The sequence below is a fragment of the Physeter macrocephalus genome, chromosome 16 (genome assembly GCF_002837175.3).
Source record: "Physeter macrocephalus isolate SW-GA chromosome 16, ASM283717v5, whole genome shotgun sequence".
NCBI lineage: Eukaryota > Metazoa > Chordata > Mammalia > Artiodactyla > Physeteridae > Physeter > Physeter macrocephalus.
The window spans coordinates 80278345-80292224 of NC_041229.1; the positions used below are offsets into that span (position 1 = coordinate 80278345).

The window sequence follows — 13880 nt, forward strand, 5'->3', positions numbered from 1 at the left end:
TGCAAGAGGGAGGGGATATGGGGATATATGTATATGTATAGCTGATTCACTTTGTTATAAAGCAGAAACTAATACACCATTGTAAGGCAATTATACTCCAATAAAGATGTTAAAAAAGAAACCCAGCTCTCATTACCCACAATTTATCACTTATTTGTTCAATTCTAGTGTATACATAGTTGTTTCAGAATTTCTAACCCATAACCCTGTGAGAAACACTTTTACTAACTAGATTACAGCATTTATGCACAGTTATTTTCTTTTTAAATTTAAGGTAAATTACTTAGTCTCCACGATTAAATTTCTAACAGTTTCCAAATAACTGGTAGAAAGTATTATACAGCATATAGATGCAACTCAAAACATACCTTTTTAAAAAATTGCTTTCTGGCAGACAGAGATTATTTGACATATGTTAGGATCAAGTTATAAATTTCTACTTTACTTATGTTTGTCAGTTGCAGTTTGACTTTATGGTGCTGTTGTTATGTAAAATGTTTTAAATTTTTTATGTAGAATAATTTATCAACTTTACTTTTATTATTATTATTTTTTTTTGTGGTATGCGGGCCTCCCTCTGTTGTGGCCTTTCCCGTTGCGGAGCACAGGCTCCGGACGCGCAGGCTCAGCGGCCATGGCTCACGGGCCCAGCGGCTCCGCGGCATGTGGGATCCTCCCAGACCGGGGCGCGAACCCGGTTCCCCTGCGTCGGCAGGCGGACGCGCAACCACTGCGCCACCAGGGAAGCCCTATCAACTTTACTTTTTTATTGCCTCTGGATTTTGAATCATCTTTAGAAAGGCTTTCCCTACACTGAGGTTAAAGAGGGATTTACCTATGGTTTCCTCTAGTGCTTGTATGATTTCATTATTTTACATTTAGAGGCCTAATCCACTTGGAGTTTATTAATATAAATGATATGAGATATGGATTTAATTTTGCCCATGGCTTCAAATGGCTACCCAGTTGTCCTAGCACCATTTATTAAAAAGTGTCCATCTTTACCCCAGTGACTTGAGATGCCGCCTTTATCACATACTCTTCATATTTTGGGATCTAATCCTGTTCTTTTTCACTGGTCTATTTGGCTATACGTGCACCAATTCCAAACTATTTTAATTACGGAAGTTTATATCATTTTAACATACAGTAAGGCTAATTCTCCCTTGTAATTTTTCCTTCTTCAGTGTTTCTTAGCAATTCTTCCTTTTTTTTTTTTAACATTTTTATTGGAGTATAATTGCTTTACAATGGTGTGGTAGTTTCTGCTTTATAACAAAGTGAATCAGCTATACATATATCCCCATATCTCCTCCCTCTTGCGTCTCCCTCCCACCCTCCCTATCGCACCCCTCTAGGTGGTCACAAAGCACCGAGCTTGGTGTCAACTTGTCTAACTCTATAAAGTAGCTTGTTGGTATTTACATTGGAACTGCATTAAAATTTATAAATTAACTTAAAAAGAACTGACATCTTTATAATGTTGAGTTACCTTAAGACAGAACAGGAGATGTCTTTTCTTTTATTCAAATCTTTTTTAGTCTTTCAGGAGTTTTTTACAATTTTCCATGGAGTTTTTGGTTGATCTAGAAATGTGGAAAGACTATTCTAGACCATAAGTGGTCAAGAGAATGGAAAAAGAAGAGACTAGAAAATGTATCATAATCTTTTAAACATACCTACATAGTCTCACTGATCCCTACAACTACCTGTAAAATAAGCATCAGTAGCCACATGTTACAAATGGTTACAATGAGCTTCAGGTTATAAAGTTACAAAGTGGAGGGAGAGTATAAATTCATTTGTCTGGGTCTCTCCCCTTCACATAGTATTTGCAAAAACATGCCAGGTGATGGAACATCTATGGTAGGAAACATTGATAATGGAGTGTGGAATCTTCAGGAGGTTAGAATGATGGGTAACCTAGATCTCACATGTGGGATCTTCCCAGACCGGGGCGCGAACCCGTGTCCCCTGCATCGTCAGTCGGACTCTCAACCACTGCGCCACCAGGGAAGCCCATGCACTTCACTTTTATAGAGACATTGCTAGGCTTGGATGGCAAAAGATTTCAACCCTCAAGCTAAAACCAATTGATTAATCACAGCGGCCTAGAGTGCTGTGTTGATGATGTATTGAGATGGATTATGAAGCTTCATCTGGGCTCAGTGGCAAAGTGTGTGGGGATCAATTAGCAATGTCTTCCATGAGTATGAAGACAGGAAGGAGGGCATGCCGACTACCTATTAGCCAACCTTGGACTGTGCAATATGTCCAAAAGAAAGGACATCTCTTTTGGAACTTATAAGCATATCACAGGATGGGATGTTTAAAATTCCAGGGCTGGGAGGGGGGAAAGTGTTGCTAGCTACATTTAAACACCAGAGGGGCAACCCAGATTCCATAAAAGGAAGAACTTTGAAATAATTTGAGTTGAATGAATATGGGAAAAATGGCCTGGAAATGTTCATGTAGTAGCTGACTTATTGTGACATAGACATTGTTTTTTTTTTTAACATTTTTATTGGAGTATAATTGCTTTACAATGGTGTGGTAGTTTCTGCTTTATAACAAAGTGAATCAGCTATACATATATCCCCATATCTCCTCCCTCTTGCGTCTCCCTCCCACCCTCCCTATCGCACCCCTCTAGGTGGTCACAAAGCACCGAGCTTGGTGTCAACTTGTCTAACTCTATAAAGTAGCTTGTTGGTATTTACATTGGAACTGCATTAAAATTTATAAATTAACTTAAAAAGAACTGACATCTTTATAATGTTGAGTTACCTTAAGACAGAACAGGAGATGTCTTTTCTTTTATTCAAATCTTTTTTAGTCTTTCAGGAGTTTTTTACAATTTTCCATGGAGTTTTTGGTTGATCTAGAAATGTGGAAAGACTATTCTAGACCATAAGTGGTCAAGAGAATGGAAAAAGAAGAGACTAGAAAATGTATCATAATCTTTTAAACATACCTACATAGTCTCACTGATCCCTACAACTACCTGTAAAATAAGCATCAGTAGCCACATGTTACAAATGGTTACAATGAGCTTCAGGTTATAAAGTTAGAAAGTGGAGGGAGAGTATAAATTCATTTGTCTGGGTCTCTCCCCTTCACATAGTATTTGCAAAAACATGCCAGGTGATGGAACATCTATGGTAGGAAACATTGATAATGGAGTGTGGAATCTTCAGGAGGTTAGAATGATGGGTAACCTAGATCTCACATTGGAAGCCAATGCCAAAACCTTGTATTCAGTTCCATGCACTTCACTTTTATAGAGACATTGCTAGGCTTGGATGGCAAAAGATTTCAACCCTCAAGCTAAAACCAATTGATTAATCACAGCGGCCTAGAGTGCTGTGTTGATGATGTATTGAGATGGATTATGAAGCTTCATCTGGGCTCAGTGGCAAAGTGTGTGGGGATCAATTAGCAATGTCTTCCATGAGTATGAAGACAGGAAGGAGGGCATGCCGACTACCTATTAGCCAACCTTGGACTGTGCAATATGTCCAAAAGAAAGGACATCTCTTTTGGAACTTATAAGCATATCACAGGATGGGATGTTTAAAATTCCAGGGCTGGGAGGGGGGAAAGTGTTGCTAGCTACATTTAAACACCAGAGGGGCAACCCAGATTCCATAAAAGGAAGAACTTTGAAATAATTTGAGTTGAATGAATATGGGAAAAATGGCCTGGAAATGTTCATGTAGTAGCTGACTTATTGTGACATAGACATTGAGAGTTCAGGCTTTGGAAATGACAAGGTTGCAGGTTAGTTGTATCTAAGATATTAGACAAATCAAATTACGGTGTTATATATACTCTTAAACCCATGTAGCATGGTGTAGGGCTTATTGGTGTTGTAATTTTACATTTATTTATGTGATCCTTTGTTCAAAATATGTCTTCCTCACCACATGTGCTCCCCAATGATGGCGGTGGCTATTCGTTTTGCTCACAGTACCTGGAACAGAATAAATTCTCAATAGATGTTGGCTGAATAAATGAATGAATGCATGAAGGCTTGTCACTCTTCAATTGTTCCCTTCTGGGAGCCACTATCAATTTGGTACTCAGGTCACCAATAACATTTGCTCTAAGGTGTCATCTTATGTTGACCAATAGAAGGGGTCCCAAGAAACACAGAAGTCACGGAAGTTACACTCATGCTTTGTGTCACTGAAGCCAGTTTCATTCATGGATTCAGGGAGGGGTGAGGCAGGGGAAAAGGGAGGTTGGGAACAAAGGGGAGGGATAGGTGGTGGTCTCTTGATAGTTGTTCTCACAGACTTTGTACCTCGCTTTTGTAAGACTCATCACACTTCTTATTACCTATTGACTATTGTCTTGTTCAATGTCTTATTTTCCTGTTATACAATATCTCCCATGGGGGTAAAGACTATGTCTTTACTTATTGCTATATCTCAAACACCTAGAATAGAGTCTAGTACATAGTAGGTACCCAGTAAATATTTGTCAAATGAGTAAATGAATAAAATGTGACCTAGAATCTTTGTGCCCAATGAAGTAGTATGTGAAATATAAGACACATAATACACAGTCTCTGCCTTCAAGTAGCCTGCAGCCTAGGTGGATACTTAGGAACACATAAAACTCTTAATACATACATAAAAAGGCTTTGCAGCAGGAATGAATAAAGTTTAAACCTTGCCCCCAGAGAATTGCCTGTGATCAGCACTTCAGTAGCCAATAAAAATTACTCTGATACTTTATGGTGATTGCAATAAAATATACATGTCCCTACCTTTTCTCATTTCATCTTCTAGTAGTAAAAGAACAGGACTGAAATTAGTCCAGGATATAGTCTCTTAACCTCTCTAGGGTTCAGTTTCCTCATCTGTGAAATGTGAGTGGGGTTGGACATTGGAATGATGACTGATAAGAAACTTTTTCATAAAATTCTTAGAAAATCTAAATTGCAAGGTGAATATACAAAGGGGGTAGGTAAGCAAGCATCTTCAGCCCAAAGATGTTTCAAAAAATACATCATCACAAGGCAGCCAAAAAAATGGACCATATCTCATATTGAACTATGCATGAACTTAAAACATGTAAAAGGACTATTAAAAATTTTTCATACAGCACAAAATAAATCCCTGAGAAACTAAAGAACAACGTCTTGGCTAAAGAAAGGATTATTTGATATTAGTTGAACTGTAAATATTCAGGAATTTAATCTTGATTACAGTTGAATGCAAAGAGGACATAAGGAATGGCACATGCTGCTATCAGTCCAGAGAGTGTTGTACTTGGAGCCATGAGAATTATATTTGAGCGGTCAGGGTGCTGAAAAAATGGAACTGAAATTGGCTGTCAAGAATGCATGAATGATTAATATGTAAGTGCAGTGATGTGGATCAGAATATATTGCACATTCGATTGAGTGGAAAAAGTCTGTGTGTGGGGTGTGAGGGGGGAGGTTTCCTAGTACCTATATATCTATGTGGGATTGTTTTAATATCGTGCATTAATAGACACTAGCCAGATTCATTAAGAGGTTGTCACCAAGACTCATCAATTTTTCTTACATTATATTTCTTGTATCCATGCTTCTTTTTCATTTCCTCTGCCTTTTCCGTAGTTTAAACCCAACATTTCATGTCTTGGCTATTGCAATGGTCTCCCAATTAATCAACATGCCAGTTTTCACCAAATCAAATTGACCACAACTAAAACCACCAAGTCAGTATTTCTAAAGCACCCCTTTAATTATGTCACTCTTCTATCTCAATCTCATATTCTCCTTCTCCCTACTCCCACAAAATTGCCCAGAATTGTGGGCTTCAAACTGTCTTCTAAGGACCATTCATAGTATGCTCCATAAATAATAGTGTTTATTTTTACTCATCCATTGTCTTTCCAGCATCTAGCACAATGCTTGGGACAGGATAAGTGTCCAGTAATAATTAGTAAAATAAATGAATGAATGAATAATGAAGTGACTCATTGGTTGCTGGGAAATGGAATTAAAGAAGACCAAGAGACTGGATTCTGGGCCCCCTACTTCCTCTCAAATCAGCAGCTCCATTATTATCTACTAATAATGTTGGTGTTCCCAAGTTAAATTTTGTTTGAAAAAGAGTCTGGTTGCTCTAAGCATTTGTTTGAAAATCAATGAACTAGGTAAAGACATCTAATCTCTTATATCTGACATTCAAAATCCCAAATTAATCTTCTAAAATTAAATGTAGAGGATATCATCATTGTTTGCTCAGCAACCCTCCCCCAAACCCCATGGCTCTATGGCTGCCATGTTTGTTCCTATATAATCCTATCCCTGAGAAACAGGTTTTGACTCAAGTCTGGCCAATTATAATGCTTGGACATCCAGGCCAGAGTTGATTTGTTTGGGGGTGGGCACCTGACCCCAGCTGGGCTCTTCATTATCCTTTCCTGGGGTTTCAAACATTTTTTAAAAATCGGAAACTAAACAATGACAATCTGTCCATTTCTGTGGTGAAAACTGTGAGAAACGCTTCATGATCGGGTTTCCCAATATCTGAAGAAAGTCAATTTGGAGTGGAACAGACAGAAGCAAAGATGCAGAGAGAAGGGGAGATGAGAGACAGAGAGAGAGGATCCTGGTGGCCTTTGAGCCCTTGGTTCTATGTTTCTTAGGCTGTCAAAGTTGGGTTCTATGGAATCAGACCCTGAGATGGAGTTTGGGGTGCAGGGTATTTATAGGAAGCAACACTCATAGAAAGGAGGGGAGGAAACAGGATTGGGTAGAGGGAGAAATTGAACTGCAGCGCAGGTCTAAGCAAGCTTTGACCGACCCCACAGAGAGCTCTGCAGCATACACAGCCCATTGGAATTGTCCTTCATGGGCCGAGGTAGTCTGGTCTTTATACTCCCACCGTGACCAGTCACTGAAAGTGGGCTGCCCAGGAAAGGGTGTATTCTTGGGTGAGACAGCTCTGTAGCTGAGGCAAACACTGATGGAGTTGACAGCTGAAGGCTCTCTACTGACCACACAGCCAGCATCTGGGGCAACACATGCTTCTTTGGGAGGGATCTGGGCTGCACATCTCCTGTCCACCAGAGGCCCACGTTCAGCCTACCTTCCTTCTGTTTAATGTTCAACTCTTTCGATTATGGGATGCACTCCAATATGCTTTCAATACATTTCTATTTTTGCCAAATTAAGGTCAAGTTAGGTTTTTACCACTTGCCACCAAGAAAGTCCTAATATCCTCCAGCCAGATCATTCCCCAGAATGCCCTCTCTAGTCCTCTGGCCTTGAAATGCCTGTATTTTTCTTCTCTACCCACTCACTCATGCAACGAAAGTTTCCTGAGCATCCACTATGTACCAGGCAGGAATCTAACTCCTCCCTTTCCCAAAGCTCGAGCTGCTGCCTCATGGCCTTTAGAAAGCTTCTCGACAGATGGCCCCTCAGCTAGTTTGCCTTCCTCTGAACATCAATTGCATACATTGCCTTGACCGTTCACTCAGCACTACTTTGCCTCTCCCTGGACCACTGGCCTCTGGGGGAACTGTTGTTGTGACACTGTTCTATGAAATAATGGGCCTCGGTGAGGAATGGGATGGGAAACTGCCCATGGGACTTGTCTCAACCTCTGTTCATTACATTTCAGTGTTCTTCGTATGAGACTCTCAGGGGAAATTTCTTTCCTATCTCAGTCTCAGTAGCATGTGTGCTTCTGAATAACTGCTTGGTTTTTATCCCACCACCCTGTGAACTATGTAACTGGCTAAATTCCTCTTTTCACACTGGTTGCTAGAGAGCTCAAGGCAAATCTGTTATACCCTCTTAGCAAACGAGTAACATTCGAATGTCCATGTCACTAACTGTTGCCTCCATTTTTTTTGCGGTACGCGGGCCTCTCACTGCTGTGGCCTCTCCCGTTGCGGAGCACAGGCTCCGGACGCGCAGGCCCAGCGGCCATGGCTCACGGATGGGCCCAGCCGCTCCGCGGCATGTGGGATCCTCCCGGACCAGGGCACGAACCCGCGTCCCCTGCATGGGCAGGCGGACTCTCAACCACTGCTCCACCAGGGAAGCCCTAGTTGGGGTTTCTTAAAGATAGAATCTGAATGCCTTCAGGCCAGGCATACAGTCTCTTGGTTGTCACAAATGCACCCACTGTTGACGTATATACCACTTGTCACTTCACACGTGTATGCTACCTGCTGGCTCCCTGAAAGTATTTGATTTTATGATTCTTCATCTGTGGTGTGCATTTTTAAAAAATTAATAGAATGTTTTATTTAATCTACCATATCCAAAATATCATTTCAACTTGCAGTCAATGTTTTCAGAAATATTAACAAGGTTTATGTTTGTTTGTTTTTTTGAAGCCTTTGCAATCCTGGCTTTTTCTGTCATTGTGGTAAAATACACATGACTTAAAATGTACCATTTTAACCATTTTAAACGTAGAGGTCAGTGGCATTAGTACATTCATGTTGTTGTGCAGCAATCACGGCCATCCATCTCTAGAACTTTTTCATCTTCCCAACCTGAAGCTCTATGCCCATATGCCTCCCCTCAGCCTGTGGCAACCACCATTCTACTTTCTGTACCTATGAATTTGACTACTCTAAATACCTCATGTAAGTGGAATCGTACAGTATTCATCCCTTTGTGTCTGGCTTATTTCACTCAGCATAATGTCTTCAAGGTTCATCCAACTGTAGCATGTGTCAAAATTTCCTTTCTTTAAGGCCGAATAATATTCTGTTGTGTGTATATATCACATTTGTTTATTCATTCATCTATGACCTGCCTTTTTATATTAGCCTCATTTTACGTTGTTATGGTTGCTTTTTCTAGATAAACTGCCTTTAATCCTTTTCTGAACGGAGTGCAGCCTAGCTATATTCATATTTTTCATCCTCAATAAGACCATTAGCTCCTTAAAGGCAGTGCCTAGCACAAGCTTGTTACAAAGGAGATGTTTGATACATGTATTCTAGGCACACATCACACTGGTGTCTAACCTGGGGATGAGGTGATTATGGAGGGGAAGGCAGAGGAGGGCCTGAATCTTAGCTTGGGTGATGTGGGAACAAAACCAAGGGCAGCCTTTGGCCATCTTGTCTATGTGTTTCGTGATACTGCATTCACTCTGCTTCCTCCAATAGCTTTTCATGATGGTCTTAGGAATAGCATTAACATATATTACCTTAAAAATACAGTCCCTCGGGTAACTGCAGGTGACTGGTTCCAGGACGCCCCTCGGATACCAAAATCCAAGGATGTTCAAATCTGCTGCTTTAAAGGCTGCTTTAATGCTCAGACCTTTCCCAATATTCAAAGTCACTGAGAAATGCTTTTAAACTTTAAAAAATAGAGATACAATTCCATGCTTTGGGGGAAAACCTTTAATCACCAATCTAAAAAAAGAAGCTTTGTAAAGAACCTATATAGAGAGCCAGGTTGTGCCAGGAAGCAACGTTATACAGGGTCGCTGGCTTCTCCTTGGTATGGTTAAAGCATGTTAAAAGTCTCCCGACCCCAGCTGAAGCAGCCCTGGTGAATTCTTCCACACACGGTCACACTTTTGATTGAAGGTATTAACCCCAGAAAGCTCTCATGAAAAGACTGCCAGGGTGGAGTGAGGCTGAGATAGAGCCACACAGCAACACAGATTCCCTTAGAATCCATTCGAATCTGGAGGAGTTGGAAGCTGCTTCAGAGGCATCTTATCCAACTAGTAGAGGCCAAGGGGACCCCTCACTACCCATCCCTGATCAGGTGGGCTTCGATCCTGTGCAGGAGCTGCTGCAGGATGGGAGCAGCCCACTCTTGGTTTAGACAGCCCTGTAGTTAGAAGGGTCTTTATTTTATTCAAAGCATCATTCTCTAGGATTATCTCCTTTGGTTCATCATTTGCCTTAACATACTGTGAATGAAAAATATTGCCTGCCTTATCAGTAAACAAAGGATGTTGCAGCCATCAAGCCATCACGTTACAGCCACCCCGATGGTGAGCCCTGAGGGAACTCAGGATAGAAACAGGATGTCTGCCATCAAGTCTTCAGCCACTGCAGCCACCCCCAAAAATGCACCCTGAGGAAATGAGAAAGCACAGGATACTGGCCCCAGATAGCTGAGGTGCATATCCAAGGAATGATTTCAGTGAGCCCAGACTCTTGCATTTTCCATACATAGAAAAGCGCTAAATTCCTTAACTTGAGGTATCCGGTTTTCTTTAATTAACAATAATCTTTTGATGTTCTGACTACCTGGTCTTTGTTGCAAAAACTCCTATATAGCCTAGCTTCTCCCTTACCTCTTCAGAGCAGTTTCTCAGAGCGATCTGAGAGGCTGTGTCCCGGGCTTAAGTCCTCAGTTTTGTCTGCCAAATAAAACCTAATTCTCAACTTTCAGGTTGCGCATTTGTTTTCAGTCAACAATACATATGCCTAATCCTAGAGGTATACACTCAGCTGGTCTTCACTTGGCTGGGAATTAGCCCTTGAGGGATCTGAAAATGGGATGGGGTGATTTTCCTGACACAGGGGGAGTTCAGGCTACTGGAAGAGGCAGGTGGAAATGAGATTGGGCAGGGGTGACCTGCAGGAGTGAGGTGCAGCAGCTCCGCAGGGGTGCGGGTAGCTGGCTAGCAGCAGCAGGGACTTGAATGATACCTGGAAACAAGCTGAAGAAGAGTCCAGTGGACTGACACTGCTTTCCCTGGGATCTCCCCCAGCCTGGTGCCTCGGGCACCAGAATTCACTGAGCACTGGGCTAGAAGGTAGGAAACCTTAATCTGGTCCCAGCCTATCTTTACTAGTTCTGTTACCTTGGGAAGATCATTTAAGCTCATCATACCTCAGTTTCTCATTTGTAAAACTGGTTTAATAATGCCTAATTTTTCTACTTTGTAGGATTGTCTCAAGGATCAAATGGGATAATGCACACAAATTTTAGTAAGGATGAACGGCTTTAAAAAGCACATATATGGGGTAATATAACCTGTCTCTGCTTTGATTTTACTTTCCTGCCTTTAGTTTTCTTTGTATTACAGTCTTCTGTGTAATGTTAACTTGTTGGCACATTTTAAGGTACATCTTATCCTTTTTGAAAGATGATGTGGAATAAATATAAACATCCACAAAATCACTATTTAATGGATTGTTATGATTACTATTGTCTTGGGGAAATATACTAGGGGAATTACATAGGGAATATATTATACAGAGAATATGTTATGCATAGAACATATTATATATAGACTATATTGTACAGGGAATATATTAAGAGGGAGAATACATTATAGAGTATACTATATCATATTATATTATTGGTCTAGGCTTTTCTGTAAACAATTTTAAAGCGCTACTTTCTCTACTAAATAGGAAACTTCTATTGAAACCCGGGCCTCACCCAGTTCTGTAAAAAGGAAAACTCACCGGGAGTTGCTACAGAGTTGATGTCCCCAGGATGTGCATTTTCTCCCAAATCAGTACCAGGAGAGCCATCTGCCTTGCTTCTGAGGTGAGGCCTGTCTGTGAGCGGGGTGCAGCCCACTGTGTGGCTTCCTTTTATTTTCTCTGTTTTACAATTGCCACCTGTAGAGTCCTCAGCAAACCTGATTGGCCTTCTCCATTCCTAACCACACCTGTGTGAGGTGAGGCAGGCCTGCTGCTACTGGGTAGGTGGTTAAATGAGGCCCTGGGAGACTTGTGTGGTGGGAGATACAGGCTGGAGGCAAACAGACTTGACCGAAGGCGGGTTCCACCAAGCATCCGGGGCCACACTACTTGTTCGGTCTTGGGCAATTTAAACTCTCTGAGTCCCAGTTTCCTCATCTATAAAGTGGGGAAAACAAAGGCAGCTACAAAACCGAGTTGTAACAATAATAAAGGTATTAAACTGTGGAGCCCTAAGCGTAAAGCTTGACCCATATTATTGTTGTTAATAAACTATTCTCCAGCACACCCTTTCATCTGAGTGAAGCTGCAACCCAAGCCTGGCTCAAGAGAAAGTATTTTGTGTTACGGGAAAAGAGGAATTAAAGTGAAATTTTCTCTATAATATTTGGAGTCTGTTTTCTGAACCTAGAAATTAAATATTCTTGTGACCGTAGTAGATAAATGACAACACTATTATGTCACACTGAACCAAAAAGGTGGCCATGTCCTCTTGTGTCTGACTTTAAAAAGCTGAGAACTAAGCCAGCTAGTTGTCATTCTAATCAGTATTCAGGCCTAGCTTGGGAATATGATTCACGTGTAGGCTCTGAACCCGACAGTCAGTAAGCTGAGCACCAACAAGAACTTTATTAAAGAGAAACACCCCTCCCCCGCCCTCCACTGACAGAGGGATTGCACCTTGCACTTGGTCCTTGCCCTTTTTGTGCGCACATTGTCACATTTATAATTTAACTCAACACGGCTGGATGAAACTGGTCCTCTCTCAACTTACGAAGACCCACTTTACAGGAAATATAAGAGAAAGGCCAGAGTGTGATTTAAGGAGTGCTACCAAATGCATCCGCCTAGAATTGTCACTCTCCTTGCTATTGCCACAGTTCCTGGAATTGCACCTGAGATCCAAACCTTTGGGTCCACCGGTATCTCCAAAGACTTTGAGACAAGTGCAAATATCATACACTGTTCACGATACATGGTAACAGCTATTTGCATGCATATCTGGCCCACCCATTGCAAGGCCCTCCGTGAACTTTGCCCCACTCACCCCTCCCACCTCTTCCTGTCCTACTCCGCCCCAGCTCGCTCTGCTGCAGCCAGCCAGGCCTTCCTGTTTACGGAAGCAAAGCTCTTCTTGCCTCAGGATACTTGCACTTGCGATCACTTCTGCTTAGGACTTTCTTTGCTGGCTGACCCTCCATCAGGTCTCAGCCCAAATGCCACCTTCTGAAGCGGCACACCTCAGCTTTCTTCTGTAACACTCCTGTTTTTATTGCCTTCATAGCACTTACCACTGTGTCTCAATGATTTTAACTTCTGGGGGTGACTGAATGACAACATGGAGAGGTCAATGCCTTTGAAAGAAGGTACTACTTATCAATACATTTCCCAAGAGAAAGGGGCCCACCACGCTGCGTATATCTACAGAGGAAGCGCTCACTTTTGCTCAAGAAGCAGAAGCAGGGGCGAGGGGAAGGCCCAAGCCTTTATTGGGGTTTCTTTGGGGAGGGCAAGGCAGGACAGAGCAAATGGCTTAGGACTGGCTAGTTTGAATAATTCTGGCACGCTTTGGGCTATAGGTCTGGTCTCTAGTTGCTGGTCCCTGGGGTGATTCAGGGCAGGGGAAATATTGACTTGCTGTGTGAGACTTAGTTAAGAAGGGTGCTTGGAGAGTATAGACTCGGGATCAGTCGGTTTGTGTATGAAAGGCGTGCTCCAGGTTGAGTCCTTTGCTATCTCTAAGAATTTGTTAGCCCTGAGAGGGGCAGCCTCTCCCCACTGCCGGGAAGATTTTTAAGATATTACAACATCATAAGATGAGGTACTAATTTCCAGTTATAAAATAAATAAGTCCTGGGGATGTTAGGTACAGCATGGTGACTATAGTTAATAATACTGTAATGCATACTTGAAAGTTGCTAAGAAAGTGGATCTTAAATATTTTCATCCCAAGGAAAAAAATTTTTGTAACTATATATGGTGACAGATGGTAACTAGACTTATTGTGGTGATCACTTTGCAATATATACATATATCAAATCGTTGTGTTGTACCCCTGAAACTACTATGATGTTAAGTCAATTATACCTTAATAAAAAATTATTCAATTATAAAAATAAAAATATCATAAGATACAGAAAGTAGAAAACATCATTAATACATACTTCCTGAAATAATCTCATTTACTGATTTTTTTTTTTTTTTTTTTTTTGCCTACTCCAATAGAA

At 41.3% G+C, this 13880-nt stretch overlaps 1 protein-coding gene across 14 annotated transcripts in view; it reads right to left on the reverse strand.

Moving 5' to 3' along the window:
- BDNF (brain derived neurotrophic factor) overlaps positions 1-13880 on the reverse strand; it is a 179875-nt gene that overhangs the window by 79178 nt on the left and 86817 nt on the right. Inside the window, exon 4 of one of the 14 annotated variants that reach the window (XM_055091444.1) lies at positions 11721-11811. The exons of the other annotated variants lie outside the window; for them this stretch is intronic. The gene's annotated coding sequence lies outside the window, so the exon portion shown is untranslated. Of the gene's footprint in view, positions 1-11720; positions 11812-13880 lie in introns of those variants that run through there. 14 annotated transcript variants of the gene reach the window in all.